We start from the raw sequence: 26,276 nt of genomic DNA, 5'->3' as shown, positions 1-26,276 counted from the left end.
TGGAAACCAAATTGTTATTGTTAATCCAAATTATAGAAAAAATTAGTGTTCAGATATCAACATTCATTTTCCTGCTCTATTTGTTTTAGATTGGATTTTTTTTTTCTTTTCCTTGCTCCAAATATATTTTTAAACTCCTTTTTTATTTGGATGTATGATTAGAGTCTTGCATCAAGCAACTCACAATAAAGGTGAAATGACCATTAATGGAGAAGGTCAATAAAAGTGATAATTATGTATTAAAGCAACAATTAATTGTGCCTAAAAGATTTAAACCCCACAAAGAGCCTAATTATCACCTTTATTGATGCATAGGTATACGACACCATTTATTAACATATTTTACAAGTAATTTAAACATCACCAACATGCATGGAAAAATAGCATACAGGATTCTTTGAGTTGGAAGCCAGCATAAGGAATTCAAGTAAACTGCATTATTTATCAAGAGATTCCCAAATCAATTTAAACATCACGAACATGCATAGTAAAATGGTATATCTAAGTTTAAAAATCCTAATTTTTTCAGCATGCCAATTAAAGTGGGCAGCTATATAAAATCAAAGAAATTCATGTTTAAGAGAGTTAAAGAAAAAAATAAAGTTAATTAAGTTATCTTTTGAAGCTTCTAGTGACGCGTCAAAGCAATGATTAGTGTCAAAGGGCGGTGACCCATCGCAAAGCAGTTGCTTGAAGAACACGACCAACCCAAGAATAGTGTTCGATGTATACAAATTCGAAGGGAAAATGTCTTGATGAAGCGCGGAGGAGAGAATTGCAATTGGTCTCGAATCCACAGAGAAACCAATCGAAGAACTTGACCAAGATGACATGTGAACAGATTCGAAGGAAAATATAACGCTACTGTGCTTGCTATATGTGCAATAGAAGATAAGGAAGGAGAAATTTAAGTTTGAACGTTAAACAAAGGAAAGAGAGTAGCTAAAAGTGGAAAAGGAGGTGGATGTGGTGGGTGGGACGAAAGGCGCACAATGGAGAGAACAAAGAGTTAGGGTTTCAAAATTGAGGGAGTTGGGGATTGTTCAGAGTGAGTGGATGGGTAGAGCAAAAGAGTCAGGTGAAAGAATTAAAATATGTGGGCTTGGTTATTTTAGTTACCTGGGCTAAAATGTAGGCCTAACAATTGGGTCAAGTAGTGTTCAAATTTATTTTTTTATATTATAATTATATATTTACTATTTCAAAATACAATCGGCATTGCTACATTCATCGTGTTTGGACACATGGCTTTAGAACTCATTGGACTCCCTACATTAACCTCAGTTCACGGTTCAAGAGATAAGAGTTCAATTCCTTCTGTCCTAATAAGAATATACAATCTGGAAAAGATATTCTAGGTTATCCTGAGTTCTCGATTTGAGCATGCGTTCAATATTTCTTTTAGAGTGGTTCATATCTACAAAGATGAAAATGCGTCAACAAAATCACAGTTGCGTCTTACATCATCTCCATCTTAAAGCTCAATATTTATTCAAAGTCCGCTTTCACAAAAATTGAAATGAAATATTCATACGAAACTTGATTTTCAGATGCTGAAGAAAATGAACCATTGGCCAAATTGCCAAGTGCAGCTTCTTCTCAAGTAGTGTCATTGTCAGACCAAGAGGATAGTGATAGTGAAAATTTAACTTTAAGCCAGATGGAATCAACAATGAAGAAAGTACGATTAGAGTATGCACTAGATTAAAATTTCATATGTTCTTATTGTTAAATTAGCATGTATTTAATTTTCATTTTATGCAATTTATAGTTTATGGTATAAATGAGTGAGAAACATACCCTAAATCAATGATGAAAAAGAGAAGAGATGAGATTGAAAGACCAAATCTCAGTCTCGATGAAGCAAATGAAAGGGGGGGGGGGATAGAATCAAATAATCAATGATTAACTGACTTATTTTTAGTATAATTAAGCCAAATAGAAATTGAAGTGTTCACTGTTAATATGTTTATATTTAGCGGTCTTAGATTCATTATTATTATGTTAAATTAAATTGTGTAGGAGATTGAAAACCTAAACTAATCAAGTAAACAAGTCAAGGAAATTATAAAATGAAAACTTTATTGGGATTTAAATTGACATTTTTAAGATTTCATTAACATTTTAAATGATAAAATTAATTCACATTATAATTGATCCATGTTTTAGATTTTTATTCATATTGGTGATAAATTTGAGTGAGATCAAATTTCATAAATATTTAATATTGCATGATATCTTTGTTTTTAAAAATTCAATTAATTGTTATACTAAATTTCTGTTTATTTCATGAAAAATATTTTTTATATTTTTTAATGTTTAGAGCATTTTAGAAAATTAACAGTGAAAAGAAAATTAAGTCATTTTAAAAAAGAAAATTATTTTCAAATTTTTAAATTTTAATAATCTTATTAAAATATAAAAATATTTACATATGACATATACATATAAACTATTAGATTAACATTATAATCAAATAACATAAATATTTTCATAAAAAATATTTTTTATATATAAGTTATTTTGAAGTCTAAATATTTATTAATTTCACATTGGTTTCATTTAAGCATACAACATGTTAAATTAAATTTTATTATACATATAATTAAAATATTTATTAATTTTATAAAAAATACAATTCAAAATAAATTACCATAAATGAATTTATTAAAAGTTGGATTATTAATTGTAAAAGCTTGCATGGCAACCGAACAATATTTTACCAAAACGCACCGTAGCATGTCATCTGCCTATTTCGCGCCACAAGGTAAATGCACATCTCAGTGCTTCCATTTCCACAAGCTCTTTCTGATTTTCGCTCGATATCTCAGAAATGACCGACGGTCATCTCTTCAACAATATCTCTCTCGGAGGCCGTGGGGGCACAGTAAGCTCTCTCTCTCTCTCTCTCTCTCGTCGCGTTTCTGTTTCTCAGCTAGCCATAGCATAGCTTTGTGTTTTTCGATGTTCTAGACGAGTTCAATTTGGGGACCCTAGTTTCTTCAAAAACTGATATTTATTTGTTTTGTCTGTATAATTGTGGTTTTTATTGGTTTGGTTGCTACGAATAACTTGGCGCAATTGTTGAATGATTGGAATTTTGTGTTTTGTGCATTACGATTATGTGATTTGAAACCCTAGTTTTCTTCTTTATATGCATTAGTTAGGGTTTTTGGAGCGGGTTTTTGTCTGAAAAATTGTAGTAGATGGATGAGTGATGGTGATTCATTATTGTTGTCCAATGATTTATGCTTTTTGAAACCCTAATCATTTTCCTTCTGTGGCTTATGTACGGGTTTTCCCTGGGTTTGGTTGCTAAGTGTTAGTGGGATATCATATCAATGATTTGCAGTTTTTGTTTGACTTCTCATGATTGTGCTCTGTGAAACCTAAATTGTGTTTTTAGCAAAATTTTATCCAGTTGATTGAATTTACGAAAAAAGAAAAGAGACAGAAATTAGGAATTAGGGTTGTTGATTACTAAGAAATTGTTGAGTTAATGTGAAATAGCAATATTATGGCTATCCTTTTGTCACTTAAAACCTAATTTATGGAATGTGATGCAATTTATCAATTTGACGGTGTAATTTTTTTTTCCTGGGGATTATGTTGGAATAAGTGACATTCTGTGAAGTGTTAATTGTGATTAGTGATAAAAATATATATTCAATCACTTATTGTCAGTTTTACCTGTTAACAAGTTTAATTGCCTGATAAAATACTACAATAGGAATGAAATCCTGGAATCATTTGTTTGTGGTCTCCTTTTTTTTTATATATATATTAACCTCTTATTTCTTTTTTCTTCTACATAATCTTTATATTATCTATAATTTGTTTGGTTTGTTTGACTGAGTTTCAAGTTTGGCCTATGTGATTCTTGACATCAAATGGAACACAGATAAGTTTTCTGTTTACATCCACCTTATCTACTTGTCTTGCTTCATACTGAAACCTAATGTATTGAATTTGCTGAATATTATCAATTCAAATTTTCTAGTTTTTAGCTCCCTTTAAATTTGGCAATTAAAATATAGCCCCAAAAGTGGAAAACTGGAATCTCAGACATGTGGTTTATGGAGTGCAGAACCCTGGGCAGCTTAAGCTACATTCAGGGGGAATTCTATGGAAGAAACAGGGTGGTGGTAAAGCAGTGGAAGTTGATAAAGCTGATGTTACAAAAGTGACATGGATGAAGGTACCAAGGACAAATCAACTTGGTGTTCGAATCAAAGATGGCTTGTACTACAAATTCACTGGCTTCCGGGACCAGGTCTCCTCTTTTCCCTCTCACATTTTGTTATTCTTATTATTGAGTTGAAAGTTGTATGACATCTCCTAAAATTGTTGGTCTCCTTGTTACTAGATGCACCTTCTATTGTATGGAAACTAGAAACACATGCAATTTATATCCCTTTTTTTTCATATCTATGCCCCATATGAAGAGCTGCTTTAGAAGTTGCCTTAACAAGCTGATGGCAATTTATTTCTTGCTTTGTGGATTCATTAACTTCTCATCACATTTAATTTCTTCATGCATTTATCTTTTGGATTCTCTTAGACACCACCTTAGAACTAATCCTTAACAATATAAAGGTTGTTTCTTATTGTCTCATCTCTCATGGACCTGATTTTCAGCTGATACAGTTTTCAGTTATCATTTTATGCAACTTTTTGGCGTTTCCTCTGATAAATCTTGGATGGGATGTTCATAACTTCCCAATGCTGATTTTCTTTTCTCATTCTGACCTTGTAGGATCTCGCAAACTTAAACAATTTTTTCCAGAGCAATTGTGGAGTGACACCAGAAGAGAAGCAACTTTCAGTTAGTGGCCGTAATTGGGGAGAGGTTGATTTAAATGGTTGGTAAATTTGTGCCACATTAGCTTTCATTTAGTTAGATTTTTTTTTTCCCGCTCTTTTAGTTTCTTTATAACCTTTCTTCTATATGAAGGTTAGTAGCTTCTCCAATTTGAACAATTTCTTCCTTTTTCATGATGTGCTTTGACATGTCATATTGTAGTGATACTTGTACGGCTATTTACAGGAAATATGCTTACCTTTCTGGTTGGTTCAAAGCAAGCATTTGAGTTATCTTTAGCAGATGTCTCACAAACGCAGCTACAGGGAAAAAATGATGTTATCTTGGAGTTCCATGTGGATGATACAACTGGAGCTAATGAGGTTTGTTTGTACTATTTATGCTGTCATTCCTTTGGAACAGTCGGCACTCTGTATAGGTTGGTTCATGTTTACCTAGTGGAGCCCCTGATGTAGAATGAATAGAACGAAGAGGAAGAGAAACAAAATTTCAATTTTATTAATTCTCAATTTAATTATCAATCACAAGAAAATGGTGTACCAAAATACCTAGAGAACTTAGGTATATATGGTAGAATTGTTTATCCTACTGCTACTATTAGGATTTGGAATTTCAAACAAGAAAATACTAATCAAATCCCTATTAGGAATACAAAATCAACTTAACTTGCTAAATAAAATAAAATACTACTTTCTAAATAATAATAAAATCCTAAATGATATAGACTTCCTAATTAATAGAAATATAAAGTTCTTAATTTTACGATGAAAAATTAAATCATAAATTCATAATAATAATAAAAGCTTCATTTCCTTGACTACATCATTCTCCCCTTGTTGGAGTATAGAAAATTCAGGAACTCAGTTGGGAGAACAAACAACTTGATCTTCGTAGTTGGCAGCAATAAGATTGAAACAAAGAACGCGATGCTTTCCTTCACATCTCCAAGAACATCTAAACAGATAAAATCAATTACAATTTGAAAAGGAAGGCTCTTTGATTCACTAGGGACAAAAGAATTACATAAATCTTTAATTTCCATTGAAGTTTCCTTGGCTTGAGTTTCTTCTTTCCCCTAGGATAGATTCTTTAATCTTTTCTTACTCGGCTTCATCAGCAACTTTCTATAGAATAGATTCCTCAAAAGTTTTCAACTCAATCTTATCATCTTGAATTTCAACATGGGAAGACTCAACAATCAAAGTTTTGAATTCTTCACGCTCGGATTATGTGCATCTTCAAGTTGCTCACCTTGTTCTTCATGTTCAAGTTGTTGCTTTGCTTTTATATTGTCAAGAGCTCTTGATATCATGTCCAACTCTTGTTTTAGTATTTCGTACTCCTTCCATTCTTCAATTTCTCTCTTCCTAACTCATAGTTGAAATATATACTCATTCTTTCATGGTTCAAGTGCTTTCTCCTTAACTTGTAAAAGTTGCTTGATGGTTTGATGTGCAAAAAATAAGTCAGGTGGACAATATACAACATCATCATATGAATCCCTCAAATAACATATTTCATCTAGTTGAAGCTTGAAGTCATAAATCTCAGCTTGCAATCTTTCAATTTCAGCCTATATAAATAACGTATAGTCACTGAGTTTAGCTTGTAACCTTTCAATTTCTGTTTATTGAACTAGTCTTACTAAAAAAAAAAAAATTTAAAACCAGCCTTAGATATTTGTTTCTGCCTAGAATAGATGTCAAAATTTGAATTAGCATGATGAATTATCTGGGAGGTTTTTGGCAAAATTTTGTTGACATTGCTACAAGCAAGTAGTTGTCATGGCAGTATGCTGTTGGATGCTCATGGGCTTACAGTGACTGCATGAGTTTGTTTGCAATTTTGGGCGGATCTGGACCCTTGGGTTTGGGCTACTGGTGCATTGGACATGACTTCCGACAGTGGGAAGGAGAAAATTGGCGGTCGGTGAGGTGCAGGGAAGGTCCATATGCATTGTAGACTGTCAAGTTCCAGTCGTTCACGATTCAGGTTGAAATCTGACCCGATTAGATATCAGCTTCTAGGGCACCTCAGTACTCAACTCAACTCAACTCAACTCAACTAAGCCTTTATCCCAAAAATTTGGGGTCGTCTATATGGATTCGCTTTCTCCACTCTAATCGATTTTGGTTTAAATCCTCAGAAATGTGTAATACTTCTAGATCATGTTGTACTACTCTCCTCCAAGTCAATTTAGATCTACCCCTTTTTTCTTTCTATCATCTAACCTAATGTGCTCTACTTGTCTAACTGGAGCCTCCGTATGTCTACGTTTCACATGACCAAACCACCTCAATCTCCCTTCTCTCAACTTATCTTCAATTGGCACCACTCCTACCTTTTCTCTAATACTCTCATTACGGACTATAACTAAAAAAAAAAAAAAAAAAGTTTCTCCGAGCAATGCAACCACCCATTTGCAAGCAGACTCAACTCAACTCAACTCAACTAAGCCTTTATCCAAAAAATTTGGGGTCGGCTATATGGATTCGCTTTTTCCACTCTGAACGATTTTGGGTTAAATCCTCAGAAATGTGTAATGCTTCTAAGTCATGCTGTACTACTCTCCTCCAAGTCAATTTAGGTCTACCCCTTTTTTTCTTTCTATCCTCTAGCCTAATGTGCTCTACTTGTCTAACTGGAGCCTCCGTATGTCTACGTTTCACATGACCAAACCACCTCAATCTCCCTTCTCTCAACTTATCTTCAATTGGCACCACTCCTACCTTTTCTCTAATACTTTCATTACGGACTTTATCTAGTCTAGTATGGCCACTCATCCACCTTAACATTCTCATCTCTGCAACTCTTATCTTAGATGCATACGACTCTTTCAGTGCCCAACACTCACTACCATATAGCATAGCCGGTCGTATGGCTGTACGGTAAAATTTTCCTTTTGATTTATTGGGAATCTTACGATCACATAAAACTTCCGTGGCACGTCTCCACTTCAACCATCCGGCTTTAATCCTATGACTAACATCCTCCTCACATCCCCATCTACTTGAAGGGTGAGCCTAGATATTTAAAGTGATTACTTTGGGACAATGCCACTCCATTCAAACTAACTCCTTCCCTATCACCAGTTTGGCCTTCACTGAACTTGCAATGCATGTATTCTGTCTTCGTTCTACTTAACTTAAAACCCTTTGACTCTAGAGTACTTCTCCAAAGTTCTAGCTTCCTATTGACTCCTTCTCGTGTCTCATCTATCGAACAATATCATCCGCAAACATCATGCACCAAGGAATACTCTCTTGTATATGTTTCGGTTCATCTAAAACTAATGTAAAAAGGTAAGGGCTTATGGTGATTCTTGGTGTAATCCAATTGAGATCGGAAAATCTCTTGTGTCCCCTCCCACCGTGCGCACAATAGTAGTTGCTCCTTCATACATATCTTTCAATACTTGTATATACCTAATAGATACCCTCTTTTGTTCTAACGCATTCCATAAGACCTCTCTTGGAACACTATCATAAGCCTTCTCCAAATCGATAAACACCATATGTAGATCTTTCTTCCCATCTCTATATTTCTCCATCAAGCTTCTAAATAGAAAGATCGCTTCCATAGTTGAATGACCGGGCATGAAACCAAATTGATTGAGAGAGATAGAAGTATCATGACGTAGTCGATGCTCCACAACTCTCTCCCACAACTTCATAGTATGGCTCATGAGTTTAATTCCGCTATAGTTTGAGTAACTCTGTATGTATCCCTTATTTTTAAAAATAGGTACTAAAATACTCTTCCTCCATTCATCAGGCATTTTCTTTGAGTTTAGAATCTTATTAAATAATTTAGTTAACCATACCACTCCCATATCTCCCAAATACTTCCACACTTCAATTGGTATTTCATCGGGTCCACAGGCTTTACCTACTTTCATTCTCTTAAGTGCTTCCTTTACTTCTAAAGATCTAATCCTTCTAGTATAATTTACATTCTTTTCTATTGTTCTATAATCTATATTCACGCTATTTCCATTTTGACTATTATTAAAGAGATCATTAAAATAATTTCTCCATCTTTCTTTAATGTCCTCATCTTTCACCAACACTTTTCCTTCTTTATCCTTAATGCACTGACTTGATTGAGATCTTGACATTTCCTTTCTCTACTCCTTGCTAATCTATAAATATCTTTCTCCCCTTCTTTAGTTCCAAGTTTCTCATATAACTTTTCAAAGGCACTGTGCTCTTGCTTGGCTAATCTGTCTTTTGCCTCTTTCTTTGCTATCTTGTCTTTCATATGCCTCATTATTATCACATTTAGGTAATTTCTTATACCATTCCTTTTTCTCTTCTTGCCTTTTGTACTTCCTCATTCCACCCCCATCTCTCTTTTGAGGGTGGTCCATGTCCTTTAGACTCCCCAAGTACTTTTCTTGCTACTTATCTAATCTTTGATGCCATCTGTATCCACATATCATTGGCCTCCATATCTAGCTTCCATACTTGGACTCAAGAAGCTCATTTTTGAACTTCACTTGCTTTACTCCTTTGAACTCCACCACTTTGTTCGAGCTACACTATTTCTTCTGACCTTACTTGAATTGTTCCTAAACTTGACATCCAAGACCACCAACCTATGTTGACTTGTTAAAGCCTCTCTGGAATGACCTTGCAATCCTTGCATAGAGCTCTATTGTCTTCACAGTTAAGAGGAAGTCGATTTGGCTTCTATGTTGCCCACTTTTGAAAGTCACTAAATGTGACTCTCTTTTTATAAAGTAGGTATTTGCTAGTATTAGGTCGTATGCCATAGCAAAATCCAGGATGCTTTTTCCCTCCTCATTTATTGCCAAAACCAAAACCTCCATGAACATTCTCATAACCTTGCCTATCACTTCCTACATGTCCATTCAAAGCTCCACCAATGAAACCAGTCTCTTCATTCGCTATGCTTTGCATAAAATCATCCAGATCTTCCCAAAACCTTTGTTTACTCTCCTTTGTCTAGTCCTATTTGTGGGGCATAAGCACTAACTATATTTATTGTTTCTCCGTCTAGTACTAGCTTTACTAGTATAATTCTATCTCCTACTCTTTTCCAGCCTACTCTGCGTCTTTCAATGTCCGTCTATGATTATACCCACTCCGTTCTTGTTTCTCTCCTTTCCAGTAAACCACAATTTGTACCTGAATTACCCACTTCCTTACTTTTCTCTCCTACCCATTTAATCTCACGAATGCAAGCAATATTCACCCTTCTCCTTTCCAAGGTATCCACAAGCTCCGTTAATTTTCTGTAAGTGATCCAACATTCCAAGTACCAACCCCGATCCTTCTCCTATTCTCGCTCCTAATTGGTCTCCTTCTATGATATCTTCTATTATTTTCTATGTCTATCTTGTGTTCTGTTCCACTATTTGTTCTATTATCTGTCTTATGTACTAACTTCTTTACCCACACCCGTCCATGATGTGGGAACCCTTGCTCACTTAACACCACACCCGGGCGCCGGCATGGCGCGTCGCTTTCGGTGAACGCCCTACACCCTTGCATATTTATCACTACACCCGGGCTCCGATGTAGCGCGTCGTTAGTAGAGGACGCCCCAACGTTTATATCATTTGAATCCATATCATAGGGTGTGACGAAATTTTTACGCTGGTTGTCACCTACCGCAACCCTCCTCCTTTATCCGGGCTTGGGACCGGCTAAGCGCAAACTACTTAGGCGGAGTTTCTAGGGCACCTCAGTGATGTGCAAAATCCGCAAGTATACGTTCATGTTGTAGTATAGAAAATATCGTTTCCATGAGGATCGGGATAATTACGAAATTTATTGATTATATACATTATCTAGACGGTTAATTTGTATGTAAATGAAGCAATAAGGTAGACTAACCAATATGCAAATAAACTAGATGTAAATAGAAGCAAATATGGAAAGCTAATGCAGAAAATTAATCTAAAATAAGGTAATTAAAGTGCAATTATATCTAAAATAAGGCTAGCTATAACAAACAATTACCAATATATAAAAAGGCGATTCTAGAGTTTGGGAATGCACACTCCAATTAACCTGGTATTCCTCTAATTAATTTAATGAATGGGTCTCTGAAGGAAATTAATTCTGAAATATCTATGATTCTTTCTCAAGCATTCAAAGAAGTATTTTAAACAAGTCAATTCCTATTTTCGTGCTCATGACTTAGTTAAAAGCCATTAAGCTTTGTAATTAATTTATAAAATCCTTTCACAAATTTTATCTTTAAATCTGAATTTGCAAGTTCTAAGCGTTGGTTTTCCACTATTAATTTTTACCTCTCGGTCCTTCAATTAATGATTTAAAACAATTCTTTGAGACGCCTAACACAAAGCATGTAAAAATAAATCACAAGGCAAGAATCAAAGCATAATATGCATTTAATCAGATTAATATCATGGTTAAAATAGAGTGTTACATCCCCAACTCTGAAATCTAAGTTAATTTGCTCACTCATGTTCAAGATTACAAAGAAAACTATCAAGAAATTGACAAATAACATGAAAATAAACTAAGAAATGAAAAACCCTGGTGAAGATTTAGTCCAAAGTGATGGAATCTGAGTAGAATCCCACGCTGAGCAGAGAACCATGGGTCTGTGGTTGCTGTTTCTTTTTCTCCAAAGAGAATTGAAGTTTCTTCTTAGGTTCCTCTCTCTCTTCCCCTTCTTGGATAAAAACAGAATATGATGCTTTTATATTGGCAGAATAAAAGCCCTAAAAGGGTAAAACGCAGCACTGCAGGTCGGGAGTAAGTCACGCTTAAATATGTTCAGATCGACCAATATTAAATTTACATGAACTTATGAAAACGCAAGCTTAACAAAGTCAATTCATTTCATGTGTGAAGCCTGCATTTACATGAGCTTATTTAACTGCAAATTCACCAGAACTCAAAACATTTTTCCCCTCATTCTCAATTTCAGGGACTTCCAATCAGCATGTATCCTTCTGAAAAAGTCTCCAGAAACCTTCTGTGCTTGGAATTAACCTAAAGGGAAGGAAAAACACAACTCAAAGGCAAGATTATAAAAATATAGAAAATTAAGTAAAAACATAGTTAACATAGTATAAAGTAAATATTTACAAGGCCAAAATGGATGCAAAATGATTCCTAAATGCCTGTAAAATCAGAATGCATCACTCGGGCGGCTAGACTTGCACTGTTGGAGTTGCATGTGGATTGGCAGTGGCAACACGGTTGTTTGAAGTTTAGAGAGTGGTGGCTTGTCACAAGGCTTTGTTTTCTCTAGGAAATATATATTTTTTTTAAATAACAACGAGGTGGTGGTCAAGGGGGAAGAAAAAAATTGATTTGTGGGTGGAAACTAGAGGGAAAAGCTAGATAGTGGGGAACTTGAGTGGATGATTGTATTTGGAAAGAAGCTAGGAAAACTTGGATTGGGTTCTAATTGCTCTCGTACAACATATATGATACCAAATTGATGTAGAACTAATATAGCAAGGGTGAAGGAAAACAAATTCTCAAGAGATAAATTCTCAATTTAATTGTCAATAATGAAAAAGGCCTACTAAAATACCTAGAGAACTTTGATGTATATGTTATAATTGTTAATCCTACTACTACTAGGATTTGGAATCACAAACAGGCCAATACTAATCAAATTCTAATTAGAAATCCAAAACCAACTTAATTTCCTAAATAAAATAAAATTCTACTTCCTAAATAATAATAGAATCCTAAGTAATATAAACTTTTTAATTAATTGAAACCTAAAGTTTCTAATTTTAGACAGTAGTAACAAAAGTTTGATTCCCTTGATTGCATCAATCCCTTCACCAAATGTTTGTTTGACTCTTTATAATATTGTGCAAGTGACAAGTGCCAAATTATTTAGCAAATGTAGTATTCTCATTTAATTCTGAGGTTATTGTTTCCTATGCGTATTGGTGTGATGCTTACAGAAAGATTCATTGATGGAGATAAGTTTTCACATACCTGGTAACAACACCCAATATGTTGGTGATGAAAATCGACCTCCTGCTCAGGTAAGTTATTTATTTCTTATTTTTCTTGTTATATAAGCTCTATCTTTCATTCTATCCGTTTTGTTTCTTTTTCCTTTCTTTAATGGAAGAAAATTTTTTGTTAACAGAATTGTTAGTTACAATCATATACGTGTGCTTTGTCTGTCCACTACTTCACTTATTTATTGACTCTTAACTTTGTGCAAGGTCTTCCGAGAAAAGATTTTGTCAATGGCAGATGTTGACCCTGGTGGTGAAGAAGCTGTTGTTACGTTTGATGGTGTTGCAATCCTGACACCAAGGTAGAAATTGTGGAAGTTGCATGCACACACATACACTTGCCAAGATAGCTACTTAGAATACAAGCATGAGACATCCATATGTCTTTGAATTTTGTTGCATTTCACATGCTGATTGGCTGTTGCTTTCTAAATTTTTGTATGACATAAAAGCTATTTTCATTATGTAGGGGTCGGTATAATGTTGAACTTCATTTGTCATTCCTGCGGCTCCAAGGACAAGCCAATGATTTCAAAATTCAGTACAGCAGTGTTGTTCGCCTCTTTTTGCTTCCAAAGGTTTTATTTTTTTATCATCTATAGGTTTGATTTGGTTATGTCCAACGTACAGCATCAAATGCTCTTGTGTATAAATGTGACTAAGTAAATGGTAGGAGTGAGAAAGAAAAGGGGGAGACCTAAAATGATATGAAGGGAAGTAGTATTAAAAGATCTACAATTTGTAGACATTGATGCAAAAACCAAACAGAGTTGAATGGTGAAAAAGAATCCATATAGCCGACTTCAAATGGTTTGAGATTGAGGTTTAACTGTTGTTGTGTATAACGTTGCTGATGACCATTTTCAATCACATCTACATGTTATGATTCATATTGTGATTCTCTTGATGCTGTTGAGTCATTAACAGTCTTGTTCATGGACAACCTGTTCTCTGTGAAATATCTCATGAGCTTCTATTTTTTTTTTCCTACAGTCTAACCAGCCACATACTTTTGTTGTTGTTATGCTTGACCCCCCTATTCGCAAGGGGCAAACTTTGTATCCCCACATTGTGTTGCAGGTATCATTTGTTGTTTTGGATTTGTTTTTGTTTTGATTGTTTTTCTTTCATGCGCTTATTATGTGTTGTTCCATTTTCTATAGTTTGACACTGACAATGTGGTCCAAAATGCATTGTCAATCAATGAAGACCTTTTGAGCACAAAGTACAAGGACAAGTTAGAACCATCTTATAAGGTAATAATCACTCCTGTTTTTCTATTTTGGTCTAGATGGGTGCAAATACATTTGTATTTAAATCTACAAAAATATTTGCAAACTTTTTCACAAAATTGAAATGCCTTTCTATGATGGATTGTTCATCAAACAGGGACTCATTCATGATGTGTTCACAGCAGTATTGCGGGGCTTGTCTGGTGCAAAAGTAACTAAACCAGGAAAATTCGTAGCTGTCAAGATGGTTATGCAGTGAAGTCATCACTGAAAGCTGAAGATGGCCTTCTATATCCACTTGAGAAAAGCTTCTTCTTCTTACCGAAACCTCCAACTCTTATTCTTCATGAGGAGGTACTCTTTTTTATTTAAGTTGTTTCACATCAAATGTGTCTAATTTGGTGCTTTAATATGAATGTAAACGATACTTGTTTATTTTGATTCGTGCCTAATTGTTTCCCCTTTTGATTCTTCCATACAAGATTGATTATGTTGAATTTGAGAGGCACGCAGCTGGTGGCTCAAATATGCATTACTTTGATCTTCTTATAAGACTAAAAACCGAGCAAGAACATCTGTTCCGGAACATCCAGAGAAATGAGTATCACAATCTTTTTGACTTCATCAGGTCTGTGGCTTTCTCACATGTGCATAGCATGGTTGTGCTTTCATTATTCCATTGCTTTGCCTTTCATTTATTTATACAGTGGGAAGGGTCTGAAGATTATGAACCTGGGTGACATGCAAACCACAAATGGAGTGGCTGCTGTTCTCCAAAATGAAGACGATGATGCTGTTGACCCACATCTTGAGCGCATCAAGAATGAAGCTGGAGATGAGAGTGATGAAGAGGTGAAATTTTTAATTAATATTTGAAGTTACTGAATTTTAATTGGTGGGAAGCATTTCATTTACATATAATGTATGTGTATTTGTTGTTATGCACACTCTCAATCCACTTGTTTCCACAGCACTTTGTATGGTTGCATGTGCATCCGCTAGCTTGTTTGAGATTAAGGGTCGTCTTTAAATGCTGATGGCATGAATCTATTGTTGTACAGGATGAAGATTTTGTTGCTGACAAGGATGATGAAGGCTCTCCTACTGATGATTCTGGGGAGGAAGAATCTGATGCTAGTGAAAGTGGAGATGAGAAAAAGGTCGGCCATTTTATATTAATTTCGCTTTTTAACTTTATTTAAGTTGTTGGATGATAATCTGTTGTAACTTAATATCAAATGAATTGCTATTTGTAGAAGCCTATGAAAAAGGAATCTAAAAAGGAGCCCTCATCTTCTAAGGGTGCATCGAAGAAGAGATCCAAAGAGGGAAATGAGGATGCATCTAAGAAGAAAAACAAAAGAAGAAGAAGGATCCAAATGCACCTAAGAAGGCAATGTCTGGTTTCATGTTCTTCTCACAAATGGAAAGGGAGGTGGGTTTAATACTCTTCCTTTGGAACTGAATGGAAAAATATAATTTATTGTACTTTCTTGGATATGCTGTTAATCTTGTCATGTTGATTGATAACAGAATGTGAAGAAAAGTAATCCTGGCATTGCTTTTGGGGAGGTTGGAAAATTTCTTTGAGACAGGTGGAAACAATTGTCAGGTAACATTTTTGGCTTCACTTTATTATTGTATCTTTTTCATTTCACTTTTTTCAGAGGATTTTTTTATTTCACGTATTAATGGTTCTTATTGCCGAGATGTTTTGACGGTGTTGAAGTGTATCATAATTTACTTTTGTGTGCTCGTATGCAGCGGAGGAGAAAGAACCGTATGAAGCAAAGGCTCGAGCAGATAAAAAGCGTTATAAAGATGAAGTCAGTGGCTACAGGAACCCTCAGCCAGTGAATGTAGACTCAGGAAATGAATCTGACAGTGCATAGATAGTAATACTTTGTTTCTCAAATTTTGAGACTAGAGGAATCAATCCTATGCTTTTGTTTAACTATTAGTTTGAGATTTTATGTCAATGGATGGTCACTTGTTTATTCTATTTATATGTTTCTGTTTCCAGAATAAAAGGGGATTCCCAGAGTCTTATCTTGTGACATTGACTACAACGCAGCTTTAGCTTCTCCTGCCAAGGGGGAGGAGCAACTCACCTTCTTAGGACAATTTTACTAGTGTGATTTCTAACGACGCTAATAGGGGCTTGAATATTGGATCCTATCCGAGCAACATCACAATTCAGCTAGAGATATCCAAAGCCATGAGGGGACCAGGTAACCTGCAGCGGTTGCGAAGAAGGTTGATTGCTGGTGAATAATAAGCTATGAGGGACCCATTTGAATATCTACCAGCCTGTGCGAATTCTCGATAACGTAGAATGGAGTAGGATCACTGTGATCAAACGCTTTTTCATTCCTCTCTTTCCATATTTGCCAACTAATGATCGCTGGTGAAATCAAAAGCACCTGCTGAAAATTCCTTCGAACGAATTCATGCGCTTGTTGTTCCGCCACGCTGGGTAGGAGGAGAAGCCAATGGGCTTAGGCTTATGAGTACAAGGGTTCAAGAACCATGATACCGTCAAATGGTTACGCTACGCCAACTCATATGGTATATAATAATAGTGAGTTCTCGAAGTAACAGTATTTTCAAATTGATTTGGGTGAATTTAATTATAAGTTAGCCCTCATGTATATGCTATGACATGTTTACAAAATGAGGCCTCTTTTGTCGTTTGATATCCTGATGGGTCCATTAATAGCGGAGAATTTCCTTTCCAATCTTGCCCATGCAAGTGGTTCAAAACGATACTGTCTTTGTGTCTTTTCCATGGCTTGGCTTTATTTTTTCAGTTGTTGCCCTTCATTACGAGAATTGTTATCTCTTTTGATGTCTTGGCGGGTCCAACAATAGCGGAGAATTTCCTTTCCGTTTTTGCCATTGAATTTATTGCTGTCTTCTTATGACATTAGTGCAAAGCGACGCCGTCTTTGTGCCTCTTTTCCTGGGCCTTGCTTTTCCATTTTTTGTCCTTTGTTTATTTATTCCTGCAGCTTCTGGTTTTGAGTTGTACTACTTCCCACTTGCTCATGTTTTCCACAGGAAAAAGAAGCAGTTATTACAAAATAAATAACTAAATGAAATTTCATTGTTAATGTTGTTAGCTCATGTTAATAGGCTGTGTGAATCTTAGTCTTTGCATGGTTATCTCATGTAAGCAGAATAGTGTTTGGCAATCAATCTCATTTTTACTGGTGTCAGCTAAGTTCATAGGTACATGTTTCAGGATTAATTAATTATTCAATAATCAAATTACAGTAATACAATTTTTTTCATAAGTTCTTTAATTTCTACATTAAGTGTCAACAAAGAGAACTCTAGATAAAAATCTAGATCAATTCTATCTAATATTTCCTGTAAAATCTCCCTTTTGTGCAAGTAGTGGAAATATAATAATGCACCAAGACAATACGATAAAGAAGTACAAATAATTAGGACAAAATAAGACTTATTTAGTTACATTATCTTGAAATTTATAGTCTTTATAGATGATAAACATGGACATCTAAATGAAATTTATACGAATCATTCATATAGTGTTATAATGATGAATGATTAAATTTAATTGGCTAATAAAAATTAAAATTAATTTTAAAATGGGTATGATTCTCTTTATATTATTTATGATATTAAAAAAATAAAAATAAAAATAAAAATACTATTAATCTTTAGTTGCGGGAAAATTATTATTTAATATTTTAAATGTATCATAATTCATTAATTAATTTTTATTTAAAAATTATATTAATTAATTTATGGGTTTGAATTTATTAATCACTCTGGACCATCTATATATAAATTATAAGGTATGATGGTGAATAAAATAATTTTAATGCAATTGGGAGACTTAACAAAGAATTTTGACAGCCTAGCATGACTTAGTTTAGTGGTGATGTTGGGTATTCGCAAGTATACGGGTCGTATCAAATAATAAAGTGAAGTATCGTTTCCACAATGATTTGCTTTTGAATACCAAACTATAAATAAATAGATTATTTGGGCTAATGATAATGGAAGTAAAGTGTAAATGTAAATAAAATTGATAAAATTAATAAATCTAAACAAAATAAGTAAATAACAAAACAAATAAAATTTTAAACTAGATGCAATTAAACTAAAATAACAATGGGTAATTAAAATCAAAGACTAATTAATGGTGATATTGATTCCAGAGTTGGAGTTTGTGCATAAATTAATTGAGATTTATCTTGGTTTATCCAATTTTAAGAGAAAATAAAATTTAAAGGTGATTGATTCTAAAATCTTTTGATATCTTTTTCAAGCAAATCAAAGAGTATTTTAAGAAAACTAAATCTATTTTCATATGATATTTAATTCACTTAAAACCCATTAAGTTTTGTAATCAATCAATAAATCCTCTTAAATCTCTAGTTTATTTCTAAACCTAGGTATTTTTAAGTCCTAATCCTTAATTATCTATCAATGATCCTCACATTTCGGTACTTCAATCAAAGATTAAAAATAATATCCAATGGGTACCAATATCAGGTAAGTAAAATAAGCACACAAGGAAAATAATCAAAACTCATATTTGTATAAAATCTGAAATAAACTAGTCCAAATCCACAAAATAATCTTAAACATAGTTTCCAACTCTGAATCTAAAGATTCTACTCACACATGTTAATATTTACAAGAGAAAATGATGAAGAAGAAAAGAGAACATGATAATAAGCTAACGATAGAAAAACCCAGGTGGACAAATCCAAGATTTTTGAACTCTATAGCTTCAGATATCTCCACAATCACACTTGCCTAGAAAATCAATGGCATCCTTCTTTCCTTTTCTTTTCTTGTGATTTTTCTCTATCTTTTTCTTAGGGCAAAAACTAGAAAAAGATGCTTTATATGGTCTAAAAAGTTGCCCTAAATTAGGTCTTAAAATGGATAAAGACAAATGAATAGACAGGAGATGAGGTATAAAAATTTCTAGGTTAGTATGTATTTTCACGCTTTTGAGGTGCTTGCTGACAGAGTTGCTTAACCCTAAGCAACATCTTAAGCAAGATTTCAGGCGCTGTATTGCCTATTGGCACAGGGTAGGCAAGTTCTTGACAAATCTCGGGTTTTGTGTTGCAATGAATTTTTGCGACTTGAGATCCAGCTTAATATGAACCACATCTTAAGCACCGCGACATATCATAAGCAGGATCTTCAACAACTTCTCATACCAATCATGGCAAGTTTGGTGTTAAAAATTCTAAAGATGCTGAAATTTAGCTGTACTTGACTTGCGACTTGCCCTATGTCATAGGCTAAGCAATGTAACCTGACATAAGCAATATTTCAAGTAGTATCTCAAGCAAATATCAGCAAGCTTAATTTTTAAAACTTGATTTCTTCAATTTTTCTCATTCTTCAAGATTCCAAATTTCTTCAAATTATCTCCTAATGCATAATCGACTTTCAATTCACTACAAAACCAATTAAAAATAGCAAAATTACAAAAATTAAATATTAACTAAAATTAACAATTAAGCTAAAATAAAGCTAAAAATATAAAAAATATTCAATTATAAAAGCGAAATGGATGCAAAACTACCCTAAAATACCTATATAAAATAAGTATAATAAGTGGCTAAAGGCATATTATTCATTTAGCAGGTGTTAGGTTCGAATCCCTATTCTCTCAATTCCTTGTGAAAAAAATTTTAACAAGTAACAGCAAGATGTGTTAAAATATAAAGAACCTATGCAAAAGATTTTCTGATGTCTTGAAAATTCTTGCATGTACATTAGAAGAATGGCTATATAAGATTTATCTATCAAATATGAATATTTTATAAAAATTTCAAAGAAAAACATTGAATTAAAATATAAAAATTTTCATAATATAAATTAAAGTTGAGGGACGATTATGATACATCCAACTAAGTGAAATTTAGTCATAAATTAACCTATATACTGATAATAGCATGTCACATGAATTTTTAATGATACTCAAATTAAAGTTCAAGAAATTACATGACAACCGTTATTAATTTACAAATACAACCAATATAAATAACACTTTAGAAACCAAAACTTTTGTTAATTCAAAAATTCTAAAAGTCATCGATTTCGAAAAAAAGGTATATACTCTTTGATGCTAGAACAATGCATCACAATCTCTGCTCCCCTTCTCTTTATTCATCAAATGCTTACTGAGGCGAGAGAATTGGGTGGATTTTATTTTCTGCTGCCCTTTTTTTAAAAATTTCTTGTGGTTAATTTTTTTGCATTGAAACTTATTTATTTACCAAAATGTTATTCACACAAGAATAAGTCAAAGGAGAAAAGGACTTATAGAACTTTGCAAATGGACTTGAATTCCATGGTGAGAAAATACATTTTTAAATATATTTATATTATTTATTATGTAATATTGAAAAATTATTGTTATGCTATTTTTACCTGTATTGAAACTAAAAATGTTAAAATTCCGTAGCAACACGTGGGTTGTATTTATCCACACCCCATGTGAGGGGAATTTAGTAGTTGATGGCCTTGTAAAGCAGGAGCTAATCCTCTAGACAGTTCTCTCAATTTAAATTCTGCCAGCAAGTTCAACTCAAGCTGGACTTTCACTTAAAACTAATTGCGGGGGCTAGCGAGATTAACTCAAAACCATGCCTCACCCCGACTTTCCATATTCATAAGGACTGAGTTCCAGCAAGACTAGCTCAACCCGTGAGTACCCGTCCAATCCATATCCATATATGCCATATAAAAATAACACATTCAGCTCCAAATTATCCCCATGGTGGTAATCACAAATAAATAACAATAATTAAATATGCAGTAGCCAAAATACCCATAATATATTTAACTATTTATGTGCATAATTAAATATTTATAAAATGTATGAGCATGCCATATATAAATATATATATTTATTATTGAAATTATAAAAATAATCAATATCTAACTTTACAGACTGGTCAACCCGAATGTAGCTGGTTCTGCTGGAGAGAAGAAATGCTAGTCGGCACTGATCACCTATACAGACACACTGACTTCTATCACTTTACTGATAGAATTAGCTAATTAATTTAATTAAAGAAGTAAGAATAATTCTTAAGGTCTTGCCAAAATTTCGGTAGAGTCTCCCCTATAACTAGACCTAACCCCTTTACAAGAAAACGCAACAACCGCAACACATAGGACTTTAGGCTCACAACAACAATTATAATGCCCATTCAGGGCCTACGAGAAATCTAATCTAAATCTAATCATCTAAACTCTAGCTCATATCCCTAACTCCTCTACAGTCCAAAATAATTATTTCTAGTGCTTCAAAAATTATAGAAATATTCTTGGATCATTTTACTTAATTTTACTAAGTCAGGAATATAATTTTACTTAATTTTGCTGCCCGATGGATTTTTGAAATAATTTTTTTTAACTTTTAATTACATATAAATCCCTAAACTTTTCTAATTCTTTCAATTAAGTCCAACTCTAAAATAACTCTCTTAAAAAAATTTAAATAATAAAAAAATAATAAATTTAAACTTGATTAAAATATCTCAAATAACAAATGCTAAAATAATATATATTATAATATATTTAAATAGCCCAAAATAATAATAATAATAAAATCTTTTCTAAAAAAATAACAACAAAATAAAATAATGTCTCCAAAATTGTAAATTAAATACGTCAAAGAGTAAATTAAATTAAAATTTCAATAATACTAAAACAATGTTAATATTTTAAAATTTATAATAATAGTAATAATAAATTCAGGGTATTAAAGGTGACAGCAATCCATGGAGAAGTAATTCTAAACTAGAATTTCCTCATTTTGATGGTAGTAGATTAGAAGGGTGGCTCCTAAGATGTGAATATTTTTTCCTTGTGGGAAAAATAGCTACTCAGAACAGAGTGAAGGTTGTAGCTCTGAAGTTAGATGGGTGAGCTGTTAAATGGCACCAAGAGTTTGTTCAAGTGACGGATAATGAACTGTATGTGAATTGGGATGAATATGTCAAGGCATTAGAGGCTAGCTTTGTGAATTATTATAAAGAGGATAAACAGGCTCAAGATGCAAATGAAAAGCGCCCTCAAGGGCATGCCAAAGGAGCAGCAGGCGGCGTTGGAATTAGAGAAACGACAACTAGGTTGCAGACACAGGAGACTTTGAGAAATACACTTAACTACTCGATGGATTATTATGCTTCCTCTCCATTATCAAGGTTTAGTTTTAGTTTATTCTTGTTTAGATGTAATTAGATACATAGCAATTAATTAGGGTTAATTTAAAGATTAGAAATGTTGATGTGGCATTTCTATTAAGCATTAACGGTAATATTAACAGTAGAGTACAATTGAATTGAAATCTAAAACTCAGAGTACAATTATTGAAAAAAAAAAGTTTATAATATAATTATAAAAGAAAAAACAAAAATTGAGATTTTTTTTATCATTTTCCCAAAATTTAATATTTTCTTTATAATTAGCTTCTACATAAACATCATTAATTTTAATTTTGAGCATTGGCAAATTTATAATTAACTTTTAAAATTATGACAAAATTAATAAAACTATAAAAATTTAATACAATTTTTTTTTACCATTATGCCTTCATTAAATTAACGAAATATTTTGTTATATAATATAAAGTATTGAATTTTTAAAAGAAAATATCTTTTTTTTTCTCTCTTCTCTTTCTAATCTTCCCTAAAAAAATTATAATCCACCAACATTATATTAAAAGATAAGAAATTTCAAATTAATAACAATAAACATGAGTTTTTTTTTTTGACCTCAGATAATACATCAAAATATTCAAGTAACTTTTATTGTTGGTAATTTTTTATTCTAATCACAAAATTTTTTAAGAAAATATTTTTTGGTTCCTTTTTCCTATTTATTTTGCAAAAAAAAAATTTAGTAATTCAATAAAATCATGTAGATATAACTTTGGGGTGTTTGATGCAGGCTAACAAAAGTAATTATTACCCTTATTACTTTTAACTTTTATTAATGTTATTTGAATACTTAAAGGAGAATAGATTAACTTTTTACCTCATTAATATTTATGCATTCTTGAGAGGTTAAATGTTAATGTTGGAGGCATAAATTAATAGTTATCATTCTTAATAATTAAAATTTATAAGAGTAATATTTAACATTTAATTTTTTAACTTTCTACCAAACATACCCTTAGTTTTATGCTAACTAGTCTCACCAAATGAATCAAAATTATGTCTAATGATTTCTAATCCCCTTTATTTCTTTTCACCTTTGTGTTGCAAGAGAGATTTTTGCCTAAACCCAATGTATATACACAGTCAATCTAATAATAATAAATCTAATAATATAAATTTAAACATAATTTTAATATTTATTAAAAAAATTAATTGGATAAATAAGTGGAATCATGAATGCAATGTTGAAGTTCTATCAACTTGCAAAAAATTGATAGAAAGTGAAAAGAAACAAATGCTTTTACTCAATTTCATTACATTTAGCAAAATTTCTTCTTTTTGCCTATGCTTGAGAAATACAAAACCAGATATTATATTTAAAAAATAAATTGAAAAATAAAATAAGAAGGAAAAGAAAATGAAAGTAGGTAAACAAAATAAGACATGCCCAACAAATGAAAAAAAAAAAAAAAAGGATGGGCAAATGAAATTTTGGATCGCCTCTCTTCTCTCATCTACAATTTTTATTTTCCCGAACATTTTAGGCTCCATTGTATGTATAAAAGCATGCACACTTCATCGCTTCATCATCAGTCTTCTCAATTTTATGATGAATAGATAGAGACTAATCTAACATTTCCTGCCAGGCCTGCAATTCAGTGCTCCTGCAAAGCGTGTCATCCTAGTAGCATATGCTCCAGGCTTGGCTTTTATCATATATTTCCTGTCTTTCTTCGTCTTCATGTGTGGTTGCCCAGATTGAACAAAGAAGGCTCCATTCATGAACATATCACCTTCTGATCTCCATATCCAATTCTTCCATTCAGCTTCTGTGGCATAGTCTCTCTTGGTCACCTACATATCCAAATTAACAAGTGCTGTCATTACATATAGATAGATGGATTAAAAATAAAATGAAGAAAGATTATAATATGGATTTAGCTTCTGTTTTACCTCTTTAAGAGCAAGGTCGTTGGGGGCAATAAACCGATTTCCCTGGCTAATGATGGTAGGATGCATGCTACCTCCAATGGCATACATCTTCCAGTGGGTGTAGTCATTGTTAACCACATGGAAGAAACCCCATCTGCATCTTGGCATTCTCTGCACTAATCCCTGACCAAAATGGTTGAATGCTACTGTTACTTGCATAAATTGATCGCCTGAGAAGCTGTCACTTGCACCCAACAAGATTACCTGTGCAGACACGCATATATGTCATAAAAAAAACTTCATTATTTTGCACACTTGCTTAACTTGATGATAGGTGCACCTATCAACAGACAAGGTTTCAAGATTCAATGAAAGAATCATAACCCAGTGATCAAGATTCAATGATATATTGATATATGAGCGCTCACATCGTTGTGGTGAGTGAAATGGCAATTTGAAATGGTAATTGCAGTGGATCCCTGAATTGCATCAATGAGACCATCTTGACATCTAGACATAGAAACATGATCAATCCAAACATTTGTGGATCCAAAGATGGAAATGCCATCTCCATCACTCTGAGTCCTGATTCAAAATGGTCAGAGGAGTCCTAATCATGCCACCACTAGCAGTACAAATGTGGTGGACATGAAGTCCGTGAATGATCACATTACTAACAAATTGTAAGGTAATCCCAGCACCATAAGCAATATGAACATTAGCTCCTCGCCCATCAATGGTCTTATTGTTGCACAAGAAGCTCTTTCGACAACTTAATGTTCATATCTTTGGCAAAGATGATCCACAATGGTTCCTTTGGATCACTGCATGGCCAAAGTCCCTACTTTAGGCTCAATAAATTGTCGTCAGAATTATCGGTGACCACGTAGATTTTTCCAGCCATTCCTCCAGTGGTTCTGCGGCCGAAACCAAGTCAACATCTTGCAAGACGTTTACGGCGTGTGTCCCAATTGCGTCTGCACCTCCAGCAACGATCAATCGGATTGGTTGTGTGGCATGGACCTCTATACGGAGTCTTTCCTTGTCTTAGGTTCCTCCTGGTGCTGTTGGTCTCTGACTCCATTCCAAAATCAGAAGTGCTGTTTGTTGCTGTATCAACAGAGCCTGTAGTACTGTTGTTTTCTTTCATATCATTATCAAAGTACCAATTTTCAACTTTCCCCTTGTCATCAGACTCGAAAGTTCCATTTATATCCATGTCCCTGCAAGCTCGCCAATCAAAATTTAAAGTTCAATACAAGGAACTAAGATGTAAGGAAATTATTGCCCTAATCCAAGACCCAACCTTTATGATGATACTCACATAAAAATAAGTGAGACCCACATGAGATAAATTTATCCAGACCTGGTACCTCATACTCTTAAGACAAAAACATGTTGTTTCTCACCTATTTTACATGTTTCTTATATATGCTATGCATTGGATTCATGATAAGTATGTTGTGTCCTGAATTCATTGATGAGTGAGTGTAGATAATAATTTCGATACTCACATATTATGACCAAATCTAGATATGTTTTTCTTTTAAATTATTGAAAACCACTCTAGGTTTCCAGTTAGAGCCGAATATATATATATATATATATATATATATATATATATATATATATATATATATATATATATATATATATAAAAGAAAGGGAAAAACAATAATATACTAAAGAGAATGAAGAATATTGGAATAAATTACTGGTCAACTTGAGAGTCGAACTCTTCTGTGACTAATAAAGGGTTTGGTACATAGGACCGCATCATATTTTTCTTAGCTTCCTCCTGTCTTTTCTGCCAGACATCATCATCGTTGTAGCCAACATCTGCTTCTAGTAATGGGATAATGGTGGCTAAAGAAACCACAAATATCAACACTAACTTATTAGCCACTTCCATTTTTTTTTTTGCACCAGCAATCTTTCTGGGATATTTCTCTTTGTTCAAGAAAAACAAAGAAAAAGAAAGAATACAAGACTTTGTATTGCCTTCCTTTCTTTTTCTTTCTTTCTTTCTTTATTTATTTATTTTGGTTTCACTTTAGTTATGATCTGGAAAAAAGAATAAAATACAAAGGTAATAGATGAAGGTCTAGGGTTGAACCCTGGATACTATT

General features: G+C 33.3%; 2 pseudogenes; one reads left to right on the top strand and one right to left on the bottom strand.

The window, feature by feature from the left end:
- Positions 1-4,030: 4,030 nt before the first annotated feature.
- On the top strand, positions 4,031-16,046 carry LOC131170240 (FACT complex subunit SSRP1-like; annotated as a pseudogene).
- A 7,638-nt stretch (positions 16,047-23,684) lies between these two features.
- LOC131170433 (pectate lyase-like) lies at positions 23,685-26,059 on the bottom strand (annotated as a pseudogene).
- Between the last annotated feature and the right edge of the window lie 217 nt (positions 26,060-26,276).

The sequence above is a fragment of the Hevea brasiliensis genome, chromosome 11 (assembly GCF_030052815.1).
Source record: "Hevea brasiliensis isolate MT/VB/25A 57/8 chromosome 11, ASM3005281v1, whole genome shotgun sequence".
Taxonomy (NCBI): domain Eukaryota; kingdom Viridiplantae; phylum Streptophyta; class Magnoliopsida; order Malpighiales; family Euphorbiaceae; genus Hevea; species Hevea brasiliensis.
Note: the sequence above shows the minus strand (reverse complement) of the source record. Positions and strands in the feature narration are given on the sequence as shown.